The sequence below is a fragment of the Misgurnus anguillicaudatus genome, chromosome 18 (assembly GCF_027580225.2).
Source record: "Misgurnus anguillicaudatus chromosome 18, ASM2758022v2, whole genome shotgun sequence".
Classification (NCBI taxonomy): domain Eukaryota; kingdom Metazoa; phylum Chordata; class Actinopteri; order Cypriniformes; family Cobitidae; genus Misgurnus; species Misgurnus anguillicaudatus.
The window spans coordinates 31,781,786-31,803,457 of NC_073354.2; the positions used below are offsets into that span (position 1 = coordinate 31,781,786).

The window sequence follows — 21,672 nt, forward strand, 5'->3', positions numbered from 1 at the left end:
ATTTATATGCCGTGTCTTTTAGGGATGTGCATTTATGTCATTTTTTCATTTTGACTAATCCATAGCTCTGAAAAACGAGTACTCGATTAACTGGGGGCTGGGCTAACAAACTTCATGGTGAAAATGAAAATATTTTTATTAAAAACACTCAAATAAAACTTAATTTTGAAGAAACTATGACCACATACTAGATTATTAATGAATTTAATGTTTTTTAACTGAAATCTCTTAAAGGCACACCATGGAACTTTTTGGCCACTAGGGGGTGCTAGACATGTATTTTTCACGTCTAGCACCCCTAGAGGCCACAAGCGCCGCAGCACTGTCGCAAAGGAAAGAAGACAACTCTTTAGGTCACAAAGTGTGCCTTCCAGTATGTCATATGAACATAATTTCATGGGTTTTATTTTATTTCATACGCCAAAAGATCGCGTAGCTCACGTTTTCAAGTCAGTTGTAACGGTGGTCGCTTTTTATATTAAAAAAATATTGCCTTAAAGGAGAATCGAACCCGGATCGCCTGTGTCCTAGGTCCATGACGCCACCACAGTGCCACAATGTCACGTGATATAAGTCTCTCTCTAAACTCTCCAAGTAGCCTCCAGTAAAATTGATCTTTGTCCTTCTTTTTATGCTGTCACTCTCCCGTTTTCTCTTTCTGTTATCCTCCGACAAAACCTTGGGTTTCTTTTTCTTAGTTGCTGCTTCGGCCATGACAAAAACATCAGGAAAATAAATAGTTGCGCTCTCACGTCCGAATTTTAGGGAAGTGGAGGAAGTGGCGTATGCCATAAAGGAGATTTTTGTAGTTTTTTGTTTTGTGCACGTGTTATTACCCGAAACTCCAAGTTTAAAAGTAGTATCTACTAGTAGTATATTTACTAGTAGTAGTAAATATATTATGACACTTTGTATTATAAACTACAAAGTGTGTTAACAGGAAAAGCTGCGCGATTAAGTGAAACTAAAGGGTTAATAAACACAAATTAAAGCCCTTTCTATATGACGCACTCTACATAATATTAAGCCTTGATACAACATAAATGTGTTATACAACATGAATATATATGCACAACATGCAAGACTTAAAATAAGTTACGTACTGGAGAGAAAGTTTAACTCCCGTTGTGGATGTGCACCATAAACAGCGCGCTTTTAAACACGTCCAGTCAAAGCACAAGCTTGTGAACCGGCTTGTGCACATTACTGAAAGCTTTGTCCTACAGAGAACATAGAGCCCTGGTAGTGCTGAGTCATGTGACTTTACTCTTCATGGCTCCTCAAACACACACCTATATAGACATTCATTTTACTGCAGTATATTGGTGCTCTAATGCAGTGATTCTTAACTGGCAGGTAGGGGCGCAAAAATAGGTTGACTGGTACTTTTAACCGGGCTGTGTACAGCAGAAAAACGCTATCCAAAATCCAAATGAAACATGCATAAAAATAGCAACCATGAACAATACAACCATGTATTAGTGCTGCACAATATTACTGCAATACACTGAAAAAATAAAGGCTGGGTTTACTTTAAAATATAGTGCTATCATTTTTGCGTCCTTTTATTTAAAGTAAGTATTACATGGAATTTTAAAGGTGACATAGAATGATTGAACTGGGTATTTATCCTTGTTCTGCGATGTGACATGTAGACATTTTTTTTGTTTGGGTCTGTAATGCCTTAGAAGCTTTCTAAAAACCTCTCTCAGATAGCTCTATTAGGGTGGGGGATTTTAAACAAGTGGTTTTGCACCTATTTGGCTCCCCCTACTGGCTTTACTTGTAATCTCATTACTGATTGGCTGACTTTGCTGCCACTCAAAAAATGTAGCCAATTATTTTAAAGTGGAGGGGCAGTGAGATGCCTGTGATGTCATAAGCATCAGTTTTTCAGATTGGGCCGTTTTCTGGCTGATATTTCTAAAAGAGGAATTTCTATTAGACTGAGATGTTTAGCATGTCTAGCACTTTTTGTATGTTTTCGTGAATGCGGGTAAACTACCATTATTCAACAAAGACAAGGTAAAAATGGTTTTTCATTCTCTGTCCCCTTTAAGCAATTTATGCAATTGCTTACAATTTCAAGTAAAAAAAGTGGATGCAAAAATTTTGAGTAAATCCAGCATATTATTTTTTACAGTGACATCACTAAACATGCAGAGCATTTCTTTTAAAAAGGAAAACTATTTTAGATGCCTTTTGTCAGTGTTAAACACTATAAGAGAACGCAGAGAGAAATCACAGATTTATTAACATCACCTTGTGAAAGACATAATGGTAACCATTCATACGGTTCTAAAGAAAAGTATAGAAGATTGTTATAATGATCAGATTTGCATGATACGTACCGGTAGTCAGTATAAGTACCATAATGCAATGCACAAAACGTTTCAAGTCATTCAGTATTCATCATACCACAATAAACACCACGAAAATACAAGATATTACAATGTCAGTTTTCACAATACTGTGCAGAACTAGATAGAAGAGCTAAATAAATCCTTTATAATATAATTTTTTTAAGTTTTCTGCTTGCATACAGCATTGCAGGGACAGTGGTGGTCCAAGCATTTATTTGCTGATATCTCTCTCCATTATCATGATAATAAGTTTGGATCTGTGAGGCAGAAAATACTTTGACCACGATTTATATTATATTAGTGTATCCCGATAGATATTTTGTTATGCCACATGATATCAGTAATCTAAAGTATTACTGTGATAAAAAATGTCACGGAGAGCTTCATTCATCCAAGTTATCTTTCCCAAAAGCATCACTACTGTCTCTATGATGACAGTTTTCATACCTTATTAGGCTTTACAGCGCAGTGGATGAGATCTCACAGAGAAACATTTCATCATTGCATTAAGTAGCAGCTGCATTATGTATAATGTGCATCCTATAAACTGATTTAAGCAAACAAGTAATCATCGGCTACGAAATTACATTACTACAATCACAGCCCTATATGTAGTAAAAAACGAGAGGGAAATTACAGTGGAGGAACAACGCCTGCATGGTGGATCTGTGCGCTACGCAACTTTTTACTTAGCTCAGGCAGCTGTGCCTAGTTTCCGAAGTTTTTATTTAAGTTTGAACTGCCAATCAAAAAAGGGAACATATTTCCTCATTTCACATGCTGTGGTGTGCAATTACGGTCCACCCTCGCAGAGCTAAAAATAACTTTGATATGAGTATGCCATCTATAAGTTGCTATGGATAAAAGCAGAGATACTTTATTTAGGGAGATAGCAAGCTTTGCTATTTTACCATTGGTAAAAATGTAACGGTCACCTTGGATGATGTTTGGCCCATCAGTGACATCAGTCAACTACAGTTTATGTTTTTCAGTTTCTTGTTGCAATTTAAGATAAGATTTTAATCTGTTTATTAAAAACTGCTTTATTGGACATGCAATGGCAATGATATTAGTCACTAAAACCAAAGTCCTTCTTGTGTCATCATTTACTTTGGGATTTGTACATTTTGCATATTGTTAACATGTACAAATACACACTTACTCCCCAAAGGAAATAAAAAATCGTATAATTTGTGCTCTTTAATTATAACTAAATTGTTAAAATCTGGAAGCCATAGCAAAATTATTTTTATTAAAATTTTTGGCATTTTTGAAAATATTTACTCATTACAAAGCATTATATCATTGTCATCAGCCATATATCATTATCAACAGTCATAATTTAAGTCGTTACTTTTTACAATTTAAATATAATTTATACCAGTATACAAAAAAAATTCAAAAACAAAGAATTTTCATTGAACAATGTAATAGATACAATATAATAGATACTAGCCTACTACATTATATACAATACATATTATATTATACTCCTAACGAGATTAGTGTCATAGCGACATACATACTTTTATCTTTAGCATGTTTCTTATCTTACATCTTTTCTAACCTGGGCACCTGATGGCTTTTTCATTCTTAATTTAGTTTGTGTTGCATTCAACGGCCCTTTGGGTTATGGGGCCCTAGGCGAGACCTTGAAAATGGGCTCCATTGGTGTAAAAAATTTCATTGGAAAAACCATTGGAAGCGGTGACTTGATGCAAAATAACCCCGCACCACCTTCTCGTACTTTTGAGTGACAGCCCTTCTCTTGGCAAACAGATCGCACAATGATATGATCTGATGCGAGTTACAGATTAGCCATTTAAATCCTTTTAGCAATTCCGTTTTCCTCGTCGTCCGTCCCAGAGAATGCAGCTCATGGTTGCTAAGCTATGAAAGATGCTACAGGAGCACGCCTCGGAAGGAAGAAGCACCTTGACCCACGTTTAACACGCGTTTTTAGACGTGAGGTGAATGGGCCACAGTTTTAAAGCCGCTCTATGCATTTACAGCGTTTTTGTCAAACAGTCGCTGGAGAATACTTGCAACTGTCGTAATTTCCCACTCTAGTACTTCGAAGATAATGACCAGGTAATGTTTCACAATTTCATACAAATATTAGACTACTGCATAGTCTAGTAAACTACAGATGATGGTAATAGGATAATAAGAAGTTTATTCCAAGTGTAGAGTGCATATAATAATAAAGTACCGCGTTTGCTGGCTTATAACGTTTTTACATGATTGCAGTTAAATCACAAGTAAACATTACAAAATGCCATGACAAAGTTAATTGTGTACGTTGCATTATTTCATAGCGTTGTTCGTTATAATGTCACTATGATTATTGCTATTTATCATAATAGTTTGCAAATTGTGCATGTTTACACTATTTACAACCTCTAGGCTTATTTATGTCCTGATAATTATGTGAGATATTGACAACTGTTGTCATGATAATCGCATGACATACTACAAGCAAGCGCAACAACATAAAACATAGACCGCAAACAAGTTAACAAATGAGAGATTTACTTACCAGTCCATCAACAAGATCGCTTGATCAGCATCCCATCCAGTGCTGTCTTTAAGCTCACGCCAACGAGTAAAAACCTGACCGAGTGGGACTCTTGTCCAGTTCCTAACGCGGTCAGATTCTCTTTTCCTTTTCCTACTCTCTTCCGAACGCACTCTTAACTTTTAAATCGTTTAGCCTCACGTCTCAAATTCGTGCGTGCAGTTGTTGTTATAGGCTTGATTGATTTCATGCGGCGCTGCAAGAACCGACAGCCGGATGACGTCGAAGTGCCGTCTCGGATCATTCTCGCGGTACTTTGACGTCATCCGGCGGTCGGTTCTTGCAGCGCCGCACAAAGTCGAACAAGCCTAACGTGTGTGACGTCGTTGCCGTAAAGCAAGTCGTGATTCTCGCGAGATTTGGCAGGGGCGCTTCTCTCAAGCTTGCATTGCTGGTTTTTCTAGCGGCGTCCTCCCTCGAGCTTCAACAGGAGGATGATTCGCCCTACTATGACTTTGTTTACCACTGAAATAACTTTGATGCTGTTATATTAAGGTTAAATAACTGCATAGCGTGTCTTTAATAACAGTAAAACCTAAATACACTTTCGAACAAAAGTATTATTAAATGTAAAACATTATATGAAGATTATTTATTAAATAATACACACATTTCTCAGAAAAGCCTCTCCTTCATTGACTTCTATTAAAAATGTCTTTTTAATCACGTGTTTTTATGCTAACCTTGCAGGTATGCATTAAAGCAGCTTTGAGAAAGGGTCCCTAAATCCGTAAATGTAATGTATGCAAATTGTGGTCGTAAAATTTTTAGGTTCTGCCCAACACACTGTTGGTTAGTCACTGTGAGTTGCCTGCTTTACTTGTTGTCTTTCCATCAGCAGATAGTTCGCATATTTCAGCGAGCTTTTAGACAGCTCCGTTCTCTTTCCTGTCAGGTGAAATCCATTTAACTGAGCCAGAACTTTGAACGCATCACAAATATTTATTTCCCCATCTATTCTCGAATTAAACACACCATGAAATGGGTTGACAAACGCTATATTCTTTCTGACAACAGATCTGCTTCCTAATGAAATGATGCCCTAGCAAGACGTTTTTATTTTTCAAGTAAACAGCATAACCATGATTTGATTCTTGCTATTGGTAGTCGGTAGCAGGTGGTAGTCAGGAACTTTTCCCCCTTTAGAGAGCTTTGTATTGGATGCAAATTTGGATCCACCCCACTGAGCAGAATGAGTTTGTGGTCTATTTTTACAGCTATGACAGACTGTAAATTTACGTTTTTATTTAGCAAACGCTTTTACCCAAAATAACCTACGAATGAGGAACATTACAAGCAATTTTGCGAGAGTCAGACATTTTTACAGTGCATCAATGGGAGTACAGAGACGTTGGGTATCACACATCACTTCAGATAAAGGCATCTGCTACTGTTAATGTAAATGTAGGCGTGAAAAATAAAACAATTGATTGGTTTGGTTTATTTTAATGCTTGCTGAAGAAATCTGTGTTTATCCATTGAAGGTTGTGTTGGTCTCAGCAGATCGTGAGCTAAAGGTTCGCTTTGTCAACTTTTAGGGGGGACTATAATACTAAGAAGTATTCAAGATGTCTTCAGAGTTAAGGGGAGGGGGATTTGTAAAATATTTGCTATAATGCCCCCTCAGGTTAAATAAAACATTCAAATATAAAATATATTGTAAACAAACACTAAACTTTTAGGTGTTTATTTTGCTCTTCTGACAAAAACATGCACAGAAAACGAAAAATCTCACAGGTAAAAGCATACAATTTTATCTCTTATTAATATTTCTTGTTCCTCTTTTTGTGGTTATATCTTATTTATTATTTATTGCATGTGTAATTTTTTGCCTAGCCGCCGTAAATCCTTAAAACTGAGCTTCAGTTTATTCTCCAAGGAGCATACATTGCAAGGTGCATACAAAATGTTTAAAGAAACAGTATGTAGGATTGTGGCCAAAACTGGTATTGCAATAACAAAACTTGTGGCTAGAACTGGTACTGCAATCACACAACTGGTGGCCAACACACAACATGACAACATAAACATCAGTTGAGGGCTGCAACTCCACTTTTTAAATGACAATATCCTGGCCAGACCACTATTGTCAGTGATATATGTATTTGAAATGAAAATGATTTCTTAATGTCTAGTGACATATCAGGGCCATTTTATGATTCATTAATATAAATTTCTTACTGTTCCTTTAATGCATCTTTAATAACATTTGAATATTTTCATAGGGACTTTGAATTTGTATTATTTTTTCTTATGATCAAAATATTCAGTGCTAAACTTGGTAACACTTTACAATAAGGTTATATTAGTAAACATTAGTAAATGCATTAACTGCATAAACAAACAATGGACAATATAGATTTTTATTAATTCTTTTTTCATTGTAGTTAATGCCAATATAGTTTTTTATGTTAGCTCATGGTGCGTTAACTAATGTTTAAAGCTACAATGGTTGATTTAAAAAATACATTAGTATATGCTAAAATGAACATGAACTAAGATGTATAAATGCTGTAAAAGTATTGTTCATTGATAGTTCATGTTAGCTAATGCATTAACTAATTAAATGTTTTTTTTTTTTAAATGCTAAACATAGCAGAGTCTTCTAAAGGGGTCATAGCGTGAAAATCATAGCGTGACTTTTTCCACGTGTAAGTGCTATAATTGGGTCCCCATTGCCAGAAAACCTAGAAAACATGAAAAAGTTCAACCCAGTAACTAGGTTTTGGTAAATCATTCTTTGCAAGCATGTGGAAAATTAGGTTGTTCAGATTTTGCCTGTTTTGTGAGGTAGGTAGCAAGGCCAGTTACAATAATACCGCCCCTTAATCTGCACAATCCAACCACGGCACTGCCATTTAGTGCAAGTAGAAAAGGAGAGAGAAAAAATTATTGAAAGCACAATTAAGTTTCAATTGCAACAAACCACCATCATTGCGATCAGTGTTTACATTTCATCAGCTCATTTGCATTTTTAAAGGACACATTTTTGCTCTAACCTACAAAATGGGAATTTTAACATGCTATAATAAATTATCTATTTGACCTAAAACTTCACATACGCGCACTGGGTACAATGTAGGCTTATTTCACATCTTGATAAAATCTCATAATATGACCCCTTTAAAGCAGGAAACAGAAGAAAATACAGCAGTTTTAACCCTAAACAAAGAGGTTCACATCAAAGACGAAGCCTGTGTTTGTTAGGCTTAATCATATTTAGCTGTGGTCCACATAAATAATAGGTCTGAGCAAACCACCAGAAAATGATTGCCGTCTCTGATCTTGGTTCAGTCAAAGCAACCCCACCAGCCAATCCAGACGCTCTTGACTCTTCCTTCAGAACTTTTGTCCCAATTGCACTCAGTCTCTATAAGAAAAGCAAATCGTCCTGCTTTCAGCCATCTATCCTGAATCTTTTGAAAGACTACGATCATCTAGTTGCCATGGTGATGGAGCGTGGCCACACTGCTTCTACATGTGATGTGAGTTATTCCTGAAGGAAATTGAGATTGATTCTGCTTGACTCATTGCGAAGGGTAAAGGGAAGTTTAATTTTGAGTGGGCTTGCTGTCGGCATTGAAGGATAATTAACATCGGTCAGGAAACGGGTCAGTTGGTGTGTTATAAGTTTGGAAATCATTTCATAGTTATAACTTACAGTAGAAGTTAAACTTGTTTTTGTAACTGCAGGGTGATGAAAGTCAATTCGCCATAACATTGATAAATGAATATGATTCTCAGATGTCTTTGTTCTCAGATAGAAAGCTCAGATGTCTTTATTTTATGTGGTGCCTTATCGTATGGACTTTGCCGTTGTGTAAATATTACTACGTCTTTCTGGGGGTCATTTGTGATGTTATTCCTCATATTTTACTTTGGTTACCTCAAGCACATTTAACCAAACATCAACTATTTCAAAGACATTATTGTTGTTTTCATGAATATATATATATATATATATATATATATATATATATATATATATATATATATATATATATATATATATATATATATATATATATATATATATATATATATATATATATATATATATATATATATATATATATATATATATATATATATATATATATATATATATTAGGGCTGTCAATAGATTAAAAAAATTAATCTAGATTAATCGCATGATTTCATGAGTTAACTGCGATTAATCGCAAATTAATCGCACATTTTTATCCATTCTAAATTTACCCTAATTTAACACTTTTCAGGTTTTTAATATTCTAATCATATATACATATATAGATGCTTTATGCAAATGTATGTTAACAACAGCCTGTTTACATTTTAACAGAATCACCAGCCATTGTTTTGTATATGAATTTTCCTTTCAGAAGATTTTTCTTTCTCCATTTTTGTTTGCTGCTGCATCATTTGTGACCTGTGCTGGCAAGTTGAGTCGGAATTAGCAAATTTTAAAAAATAGTTGTTCATATTTTGACATTCTCTATTAAAACATAGAACAATGCATGATTTGTTGAAATATAACAAAATATGACAGAACTACACGTGTTTGAAGTTGAAAGAGTCAAATTACCACAAACATTTCCACATCCATACATTATATTACCACATCAATACCTTAAAATCACTGGTAAAACTAAAAGATTTAGCACACACAAAGCAAAAACATCATCAATGTATGTTCAACTTTTTTTCCTTTTGTTTGATTGACATTGAGACAGACTGCTTAAAATCTAAGTGGTCTAATATAATGTTACACATCAGATAGTTTTACCCAACAGTTAACCAAACATTTACTTAAAACATAACAGATTATAGAGCCTACCTGCGTGAATTCTTATCAAAACAGATATTTTTAAAACTGTAATTTTGTGTAGATGTCTATATATCCGTGTCGCGCACTCGCGCGTCTGTGTGCACGCGCTTCACATATCAGTCAGTCAGCGTGAGGGGATCGCTTTTGAGTCTTGTCGCTCTTAATAACTCTTTAACATTAATCAGGTACCGAACTTTATCTCTCTTAATGACTCTTTTAACATCAAGCAAGTCCTGCAGTCTATTTTCTAAGTCATGCATAAAAGCGAAACCAGAATGAATTGAGACGCATCTTTGTATTAGATTAAGCATTAGGAGGACGGTAACGTTACACCTCTCAGACGTATAAATAAAGATCATATCAGATGTCCAACGAGCATTTAGAGCATTGGATTTGGTAGACAATTTGCTTAATGTTCTTATTTCTATGAAAACCTTTTACTCATTTAGAGAGAGTCACATTTGTCTGCGTCTCTGTTCATTCAACTATGGGCTAGACCAAGGGTCAAACTGAAATTGCGCGTTGCGTTAATCTCCGTTAATAAAATTAGTGGCGTTAAAATGAATTTGCGTTAACGCGTTATTAACGCGTTAATTTTGACAGCCCTAATATATATATATATATATATATTAGGGGTGGAACAATACATGTATTCGTTTCGAACCGAATCGGTACGGGGGTCACGGTTCGGTGCATGAATTTAAACGTAGAAAACACGGTATGAAAATAAAAAAAACTTGCGTGCAAAATAATTAATGTAATGCGGAACTACTGTTAGATACGCGGGTTCTTTATGGACAGCTAATCTGTTGCCCCGCTTTAGCTCTGAAGCTCTGATTGGCGCCGATGCATCCGAGCTCCGCCTATGTATGCGCTCTATCAGAGCCCGTCTACATTCTCTGGCACTCTGCAGTTTTTGTCACGTCGAAGCCGGTCCAGTCAGTTAGTGAGCAGCGATAGCGAGGATGGCAAGCCTCTTTAAGATCGCAAGTTTGGCAAAACTTCAGTTTTCCAGTCAGTTACAGTAGTACAGGCGAGAGAGTGGTGGAAAAGACGAGGACTTTGCGTCGGCGTTGTTCAGCAGTTGTTAGGTATGTGAGTGGAAATACATCTAATCAGGGCTCTCCAGTCTCACGCATTCACCTTGACATGCATTTCAGTCAGTTCAAACGCCACACTTTGTATTTCTCACGCTGAGAAGTAGGAGATAAAATGTTCTGCTATATACAACAGGCATACGCAGGGCAGTTCTGTCGAGTTCAGCTGCTTTTTTAAAGTGTGCTGTGCTCAACTTTACGCGGCGCCATCAGCGTCAGAGTACCGCGAGAAATCTTGCGGAGGAGGCTGATTTCAAATCGCTCTCGCGTTACTCTGACGTCATCCACTTGTCGTTTCTTGCAGCGCCTCGTGAAGTCGTACACCCCTATTAATTCATCCTACAAGCCTATTTTTTGGTTCTTTAGTACATTAATATGAAATAAGGCCAAAATGTAATTTTAAAATGTATTTAGGTAACACTTGTAATACATTTGAACCCATATTTGTATGAAAGATGAGTACAAGATTACTTAAAGTGGTATACATTTTTGAAATACGAGATTCAGTTCATATTCATGACATCTCAAAATAACACTGATAAGGACACCTATGTTTTTAAGATTAGCTTAAGTACTAAAAAAAATGCCGCCTTCCTTTTTTGTTTTGCTTTTCCCTCCATTGTACCGAAAGTGAATCGAACTGTGAAGCCTGAACCGAGGTACGAACCGAACCGGGACTTCTGTGTACCGTTCCACCCCTAATATATATATATATATATATATATATATATATATATATATATATATATATATATATATATATATATATATATATATATATATATATATATATATATATATATATATATATATATATATACAGTTGTGTTCAAAATTATTCAACCCCAACTGAAATTGATTGTTTTGGCCGGTTTGACATTGATTTTGATCATTCAGTCATCCTGCTTACAATTACATCAAAGAGGCATGTGTAGGTCAGACAAATATAACATAACATTTATAATGAAATAACCACAAATGTCTTTTCTGTGCTCACATCCTTTTCAGTTTTATTCAACCCCCAAGTGACATTCAGTCTTAGTACTTAGTACAACATCCTTTTACAGTTAAACACAGCTTTTAAACGTGAAGCATAGCTTGACACAAGTGTCTTGCAGCGATCTACGGGTATCTTCGCCCATTCATCATGGGCAAAAGCCTCCAGTTCAGTCACATTCTTAGGCTTGCGCACTGCAACTGCTTTCTTTAAGTCCCACCAGAGGTTCTCAATCGGATTTAAGTCTGGTGACTGCGATGGCCACTTCAAAATGTTCCAGCATTTTTTCTGCAACCATGCTCTAGTGGATTTGGAGGTATGCTTGGGATCATTGTCCTGTTGAAAAGTCCAACGTCTCCCAAGTCTCAGGTTTGTGACGGACTGCAACACATTGTCATTCAATATATCCTGGTATTGAAGAGAATTCATGGTACCTTGCACACGCTGAAGTTTCCCTGTACCTGCAGAAGCAAAACAGCCCCAAAGCATGATTGACCCCCCACCATGCTTCACAGTAGGCAAGGTGTTCTTTTCTTCATAGGCCTTGTTTTTCCTCCTCCAAACATAGCGTTGATCCATGGGCCCAAACAGTTCTAATTTTCCACAGAACACTATCCCAAAACTTCTGTGGTTTGTCCACATGACTTTTGGCATACTGCAGTCGACTGTTCTTATTCTTTGGAGACAGCAAGGGGGTGCGCCTGGGAGTTCTGGCATGGAGGCCTTCAGTACGCAGGGTGCGCCGTATTGTCTGAGCAGAAACTTCAGTACCCACATCTGACAAATCTTTTCTCAGTTCCTCAACAGTCACACGGGGACTTTTTTCCACTCTACGCTTCAGATAGCGCACAGCAGTCGCAGTTAGCATCTTTTTTCTGCCACGACCAGGAAGCGTTTCAACAGTGCCCTTTGCCTTGAATTTGCGAATGATGCTTCCTATGGTGTCTCTTGGTATGTTTAACATCTTTGCAATCTTCTTATAGCCATTGCCCTTCCTGTGAAGATTAATCACCTCTTCTCTTGTCTTCCTGGACCATTCTTTTGACTTCACCATGTTTGTAACCACACCAGTAAATGTTTAGAAGGAGTTGAGTATCACAGTCATTTTAAAGCTGCCTAATTGGTGCTTATTAGGCTTTATTGCTGTTCCCTGACATCCATAGGTGTTTTCAATACCTGATTGAAAACACTTCAATGAACCTCTGTTCTTCAGAGTGGTAGTTCTTTAAGGGGTTGAATAATTGTGTCAATGAAGAATTCACAAAAGAAACATTTACTACTATATTACAAAACCAATTGATGTCATTTTAGTTGCATATGGTTCTTTAAGAAGTCATTGTAGGATTTCATTCTGAATACAATTACAAATGTACACTAAATTCCCTAAAACCCTTAACAGCATTGGGGGGTTGAATAATTTTGAACACAACTGTATATGAATAAACTTCAAATATGTGGTCAGTTAGTAAATATAGCGCCCATATTAATATTTCCTTTTGGATATGTAAGTTCTAAGGAATCAGCGGGTGGTCAACAGCGTGTACACTGCCAAGGGCAGCCTCATCTCGGCAAGTCCTTCTGAAATTTGCCGCTGTCTCTGTGCAGCTGCTCTGCCCTGCGGTGTCTGATGTTCAAACATAAAATATTCCCATTGCATATGTCTAACTGGCATTTTTTGTCTCATCGATTTATTTCTGCGTTGAGAATGTTGAGACAGGACACTACACTATAAACAATAACACAAAGGCAATAGACAGCATTTGCCACACACACCATCGTCTTTTCTTCATTTATTTTCACTTCTTTCAAGACCAGAAAGCTGTGGAGCATTTTTGTCACCATAATGTTTGATTTCTGTTCTTTGTTGTCTTGTTTGTTCTAAACTTTGTTTGCAGTGGTGGATCCGGCAATTTTTTTTATCCATCCTATTTTTTTAATGTACTGTAAATGTTGCAAACCACTACTGCCCTGATAGCCTGGTAGAGTAATAATTTGAATAAGATATTATTTGTATTGCGTAAACGTGTCTAACGAGGCCATCTGCGCGTAGCCGGGGGGACTAAACTTGGAAAGCTGCGCGGACGCACGCGTGCGCTAGCCGGATGCGGATGTGGAATAAGTATTAGTAATATGCAGTGTGTACGGGACCTATATATCCCTCCTTAAATTCATGTTCCAGTGCAAATTGTCAATGCATCAAACAACGCTGCACACTTTAAGGCACATCAGTGGGTCTTTAACAATTTTCTGATATAGTTGTAATATACAAAATATGATAAGAACACCTCAATATAATATGTATATAACACTACTGATATATTGTCAATGTACCCATTCATGATTGACCATGGCAAAAAAGCAGCCATCTGTTGCCATAGTTACCTCAGGCAACTTCTATTCAAAACTGCCTATTTGGCACCAGGTGAAAAATGTGCTCTGATTAGCTCATGGCTGTGACTAATGGAGTTTTGTTTGAAAATGCTGTTAAAAGATTCTTTATATAACACGTTGGGTACTTTTGTGACCCATCTAGTTCGGCTTCCCTCCGAGGGGCTGAAAGTGAGGTTGAAACCCTTGGCAGATTTAATCCTCCAGTCAGAGACCCAAAGATGTTGTGGTATTTTACCTAGTTCACTTTCTTAAGCCTGACTCCGTTTCTGTTTAAGTCAGTGTGTTTGCAGGACTCTGTAATGAGGTTTGGACATCGGTGAGTTTAGACAAAGAAACATGGCAAACAGATGCTCTGGACTGCAGATGCACCTGTTGGGACCTGTCCTTTATACATCCTGCATTTGAGATTGCTCTGAGCCGTAGAAAGCACCAGAGCAAATATATGTCTTCATTTTCAGCATGGTTTGTCACGCTGTCTTTACACAAACATTTCAAGATACAAGTTTTCTCCTCTGGAGGGCCAATCCTGCGATGACGAGACTGCTATCAAAACAGTCGGCTTGTGCTGGATATAAATGGAAAGGTACTTTATTGATCTCGCAATAAAAAATGCAGTTAAGCTAATTATGCATATGCGGTGCTAGCCGACAACAATGTATAAACACTAAAGTACCTGCAAACTAAAAGGTATAAAGGAATTTTTTGGCCATTCGAATGGAAGAAAACAACCTTGTTCAGTGTCATTACTCATTAATGGGGTCTCTGCCAGGAATGTGCAGGTGGACAGATGGCATTAAACAGCATGTTGGCACCAGACTAGAAGAATCCCCAGTAGCGATTCTTAGAGCCATACTGGAATAAAACTCAAGGCTTAAGCACCTCCAATACACAGCGCTGTTCATTATAGACTCCAATTTGGCCACCATCCTGTTCCCTGCTATTTTCTTTAGTGAGCCCAATGTGAGTGTGGTACTGAATGTGCCCTTACAGATTGCTTTGTTTGGGCCTTTTGAATCATCTGAACTGATTTGGCTTCTCAAAGGACAGCATTGAAAAACAGACTTACAGTGCATTTCAAGGTATACATTGTTATCATTATGTATGATCGAATCCATAATCTTTTGCGCTGCTTACCAAAGCTCTACCACTGAGTTATACAGGAGCACATTTGTATGTCTATTCTTTTGGCAGACGTTTATGTCCAAATCCAAAGCAAAATGTATACCTTGAATGCACGGTGAGTCGGTTTGGATAAACTCTGCCAAAAGCATAAATAAATGTAAAGAGCAACTATTGTCGGATTCATGGTTTTACATTTCCTTTGGTGTGTAAGTGTGTATTAGTACATGTGAACGTTATGCAAAAGGTACAAACCCCAAGGTAAAGGATGATGCGAGTTATCGTTTCCTCTTTTCTTGGACTACAAAAAAAAAACACAGATTGTAGGCAACAGTTTACTTCCTGTGCTTGTTGATGTAGACAAGACCGACATTTACATAATTCCTCCCACTTTGCATTGTGAGCATTCTTTCAAACATGGTAAGGAGCGTCACATTTCCGGCTGACGTCAGAGGTATTCAGGCCAATCACAACGTACAGATTGGCAGGCCAATCAGGGACACAGCCCTTTTTAGATCGATGAGTTTTGTACAAAATCAATGTGTTTGAGAAAGGCAGGATATGTGGAGCAACAAAAATGTACAGTATTTGGAAAATAATGTGTTTTTTAACCACGGGAATACATTAGACCAAATACACAACATAACTTTTTGAAAAAATGTTTTTATTTATTTTAATTATGTATTAATTTTATAATTTTTTTGAAAAATAAATGTTTTATTATTTATTCACCTTTGTGCTGCTTGATGCATCACTTGAAAAAGTGATGCATCAAACACTTTTTACAGTGTAATTTTTTTTTTTTAATCAAAACCTCAGTTGTTACATATCAGTTTAATGAATTATACGAGTTTAAAACAAGTTTAATAAATAATTAAAATAAATATATTTTTTTAAAGGTTTTTATTGTTTATTTTAATTATGTATTTATTTTATAATTAAAAAAAAAGTTTTATTTATTCACCTTTGTGCTGTTTTAAACTTGTACACATTTTTTCCAGTAATGCATCAAATTAAATTCAGGATGCGGCCGAAAAAACAAAAATGACTTTAAAAAATAAACTGTACATTTTGTATAATTTTTATTAATATACAGCTTTTTAATTAATGTCATTATTTAATGAATCTGAGTTGGAAAAACTACAAATCAATAAAAAAGACACATCAAAATTGGATGGAAATAATCAAACCACACTTTTTCTTAATTTTTCTGCACTATTTATGCAACATAATTAAATTTAACAGCTTTTTAACCTAAATACTGTAAAGTTCTAGAAAACTATTATATGCAAAACAGTTATAAAGTAATGCAGCTACTTTGTTCAATTAAATAAAACCAGTTTAAAGGGGACAGAGAATGAAAACCCATTTTTACCTTGTCTTTGTTGAATAATGGTAGTCTACACTGTAAAAAATCCAATTAATGAAATGTTGGAAGGGCAAAAATATATAAGTTAAACCAATTTTCTTGTTTGGGCTTAGTTGAGTAGACATATTATTTTAAGTCTAGATAAATCTGTGTTTAAAACATTAAGTGAATGGTTATTTTCAAATTCAGTCAACATTCAGAATGGCTATGTTGACTGAACTAATTAAGACAAATCTGGTCAATATGTGGACTTATGAAAGCTATGTTTCCTGACAACAAAATGCTCATAATATTACTGTTATTTGGTAACAAAATGTAATTTTAAGAGTTGTTCAGGCGTGAATGTATGTGCTTTAAGTTTAAATATGCGGTCGGTTAATATAGATAGCGTCTATTTAAAAATGTGCTCGGACACTTTCGGACGGAGATGAGCTCCAGAAGAGCTCCAGAAAATCACAGACACTTAAGCGCTCACACCCCGCCCAGCGCAGCCTCGCCTCGGCAAGCCCATCAGAAATCGACTGCTGGCTCTGATATCTCTGTGGCGTTTTAAACATGCGATTTAATTCATTTTAATTTCTTATACTTAATAATAAAAGGTTTACCGGTATGTTTTAAATCATATTTTAGGATTGCACTTAAATGATATCGCTGTTGAATGATATTTCATATCTTTCACATTCGTTATAATCGGACTGCGTACTGCCTGCGAATTTGAACTTCAGAGCTGAAGGTGCGAGTGGAGAAATAGTCCCAATATCATAACAATCTTAAAACTTCTAAATATACCCGTGTGTGTACCCGTGTGCGTGCGTGTGTGCGCGCGCGCGTCCTCGCGCGTGTGCATGTATGTATGTATGTATGGGCGTGCGTCTGTGTATTTTGAATTTAAAATGTTTTAACTCGGAAGGATCTGGATCACAGGCCATTTCATCTGAGATCAATCCGCACGCAACGGCTGGAATCACTTACTGTTTCACACAAGGAAGGACACACAAGTCAGCCGTTTCCTCAAGTTTACGTCAGGTAAGTGTTTGTAATTAAATGTTAATTTTAGAATATATTAATTGGCAAAGACGCAAATACTCGACGTTTTTGTAATTATATTTTTGTAAAGATATATTAGAAGTGTGTTATGTTATGTGACCGAAGTAAAGTGGAGCTATTTTAGTTAAGATAAAAAGCCTGGATATAGGGTTGGTTTACCGGAGTTTAGAACTCGGTCTTTATTATAATTGGGACATTTTTACAAACAAACCTTATATAATACAATACTGGCGTGCATTTTGAGACAAAACAATAGCACTCATATGTTAAGAGATGTCAGTAAGTTATTTTAGTCAGTGAAAAGCCCTGTCCGAGAAAACCGCCCAATAGTGTTTAATTATGTGTGATGTCTGAGGGATATTTGGCCTAACATTAACGTTATTTAGGGAATAAAGTCTTTCACCGTCAAGCTTTATTATATTAAACATGTATTTATGTATGTTTGTGTGTTTATATTCCTCAGAGGGATACATAGCGAGACAGTCTCCGCTTGGACTGGCTGAGGAAAGTCTCCTAAATGGCCCTGGAGATGTTCTGACTGACTTTGGAGGCTTTTTGGACTGTTTTATGCCCTCTATTTAAAGACTTAATTCTGTATGTTCAGTCTGTATGATAAGTGAATAAGTGAATAAAAAGCTTTTGTTTTTATGTGACTGAAGTTAATTATTTTGTTTACAACACCAGCATAAATTATTTGATAATTTAAAAATGTTATTAAAAAAATCCCAAATAATAAATATTAATTGAAGTAACACATAAAACATTGAGTGAATACTTAAATTTTAATTGACAGAGTCTTTGCTGTAAGTTTTTAAAGATTCAACTGATTAAAACATTTTAGTTGAATGAACTATAAAGCTAATTGAGCCAACATACTTTTTTATATTTGAGTCAAATTTGGGCCAACTAAAAAACATCAATCCAGGTAACACTTTGGAGACAGAAATTGAGTGAACGTAAAATTTCTGTGGAACTAGTTACTAAAAAATAATTCATTGAGCCAACAATTTATTTTTTACAGTGTACCCACATTCACAAACATTCAAAAAGTGCTAGACATGCTAAACATCTCAGTCTCATAAAAATTCCTCTTTTAGAAATGTCAGCCAGAAAACAGCTCAATCTGAAAAACTGATGCTTATGACATCACAGGCATCTCACTGCCCATCCACTTTAAAATAATTGGCTACATTTTTTGAGTGGCAGCAAAGTCAGCCAATCAGTAATGAGATTGCAAGTTAAGCCAGTAGGGGGAGCCAAATAGGTGCAAAACCACTTGTTTAAAATCCCCCACCCTAATAGAGCTTTCTGAGAGAGGTTTTTAGGAAGCTTCTAAGGCATTACAGACCTAAACAAAAAATGTTTTGTCTACATGTCACATCACAGAACAAGGATAAATACTCCGTTCAATCATTCTATGTCACCTTTAATTAAGATACAGAGTCATTTTGATGAAAACAGTGGCACATGGCAAGATACAGCGTGAATATTTTCTTTTTGCTAACAATTGATAATGGAATTTTTGGGCGAAATTTTCTGGTGGATGAAATTTCAGTGCATACCTACTTTCTTCTATCCCTGCTTTCTCCAAAATAACAAAAAGCAACATGAAAGAATCATAAAAGCATTGACTAACCGTGGGTTCCTGATTGGTTAACGCTTCGCGTTTTTCCGCCTAAGCTCAAATTTTTTAAGTCGAACTAGACGCGCAAATCAGGCGGAATCGCATCTACCGCTCCACACTAAACGCCTTATTCGCGTCGCGAGACCTCCAGAAGCGCGTCAACGCGTCTTCACATTGACTTACCATTGAAATCACCCGCGCTTCATGCCTCTACCGCGGCTGGTCTGAACGCAGTATATGGGGTCATATGGGGTCATATGAGCCACATTTATTGTACTTTTGTAGAGCTTGATTACAATTATTGTAAAACTGTGTTCAGGATATAAAAAAAAACATATTTCTTTACAGAAGAATGATAAATGCATACAGCATGTAACAACAAAATAATAAAATTTTGAGGTGAAATATGCCTTTTAAAGTTGCCATCAAATTGAAATTAAAAACTTTTTTTTATGAAATATTGTAGTGTTTTTAATAAAGGACTTGTCTGTTCACTTTTAAAATTCATGTAATCTTTAATCTAAATGTTAAACTCCTCCTCTCCTCGAAGTGACTTCTCTTCATTTCCTGTCACGAGGAATGGTGCAAGGGCGGGGCTATCGGAAACGTGTTTCTGCCTGGTAAAGAATTGCAACGATTAGCAATTAACGGTTAGCGGTTCTCGATGGACAAAATCAAGTCCTGCAGTAAATTTTCTCCCCTTTCAGAAGTCGTTTCACTCAGATATATGTCACGATACAGAAAAGATGACAATCGCTACTTCTGTTTCATTGCAGCTTTCCATTTTCTTTTTTTTATACTGTATATCAGAGTGCCAAGTTCACTGCAAAAAATGTTGCCTGTTCTTTGAGCCGCAAAGGTGACAGTTGACTACACTGTTCTTTAAAGGTCTCTTTGAGATGGAGATTGTGCTCTGAAGCTTTAAAATGTCTCCAAAATGTTCTCATTGCCTCAGTTTTTTCCTTTATAAGTGCCCATCAAAGTCCTGACCTCACTTGTTTAACTGTCAGAGCTTTGCCTGAACATTTTTAATGCCTCATTTGGCTCTAGCTTTCAGAAGCACATTATCCTCTTACAGCACAGCTTTTTTATCTCAACTTTATAAACCAGGTGGTGCATTTAGCAGATTTAAGAACAAAACTAATTACTGCTGTAATCTTTCTTCTCTGGAGGTTTGGTGTTTGGTGTAAGCGATTACGTTATCCCTGTCCACCCAGTATGGTTCCTGCTGAAGAAATGTGAAAGATTTTCAAAGACGTTTTGAGTAACGAGAACCGTGGCTCATTTCCGTATAGGACATATCTTCACCTTGGACACCAGAAAGGGTTTATTGTAAGACAAATGTAGCGTCCAATAGTTTTTGTCTTGCTGAAATTTTTTTTTATAACAATGCTGGAAAACCTGGCCAATACCCACAGCTTCAGTGCCTGCATCAGCTCACATCTAAAGCTGCCTGGTGTTGCAAAATTTCCAGGACATTGAGCAGGCGCTGTTAGCCTGTCTAAACACCATCTCTGCTTCTTTTGTCCTCAGGAGTATCATGAACCAAATTGGCTCTTTTACAGAAAGACTTTGCAGATAACAGCTTGACTGAAGGTGTGACCTGCCTATTTTCTTCAAGAATAGCAAAATCCATTTGTTATTTCCAAACCACAGAATGACTTTTTCACACCCAGGATGAATAAAAACAAAATGAGCAGAGAAGGCAGGTGTTATGTGAACGGGAGATTATTGACAATGTTCGCGTTATAGAGCGGTTTATACCTTGTATTAAGATTCGTTTTGGTCGTTCAGATCACAAGTGGACAAGAGAGAGACATTCACGTTAACACCTATTATTTTAGTTTGTCTCTTTTGTCCACTTTCGTCCTGATTTTCCGAGGGGGTGATTTGTGGGTGACTCCCTTTGCTGTTGTTTAAACACGAACGGGGAAATGGCGGGTTTAAAATGATGCGAACTAATATTAGGTCAAAGTCTGCTGCTTATGTTGTTAGTAAACATGCTGCACAGAGTTTTGTAAATGTATATGTAAGATATACATTTTCTCTGATATTTTAAAGCAATTGATGAAATAAGATTGCGCAACTTTCACATGCTCGCAAAATGAGACAAAATGAAAGAGGCGGAGAGCAGCCCCTTCAGTTTTATTACGGAAAGACTGTAAAAAAAGATTGATGTAGTGTCCGTGAGGTCACCCATAGGTTTCTGAAGATCGTTTTTGACATAGATATGTATAAAGGCTAGATGTCTCGCCCGCGCTGCTGGCCAATTGAGTGGAA

At 36.5% G+C, this 21,672-nt stretch overlaps 1 protein-coding gene and 1 long non-coding RNA gene across 2 annotated transcripts in view; both read left to right on the forward strand.

Moving 5' to 3' along the window:
- The window catches only part of fam184ab (family with sequence similarity 184 member Ab), a 172,382-nt gene that overhangs the window by 19,157 nt on the left and 131,553 nt on the right, over nt 1-21,672 (forward strand). The gene's annotated exons all lie outside the window — the stretch shown is intronic.
- LOC141350607 (uncharacterized) lies at nt 17,654-18,421 on the forward strand. The gene is made up of 2 exons (XR_012358726.1): nt 17,654-17,747; nt 18,232-18,421. It is a non-coding gene; the product is annotated as an uncharacterized lncRNA (long non-coding RNA).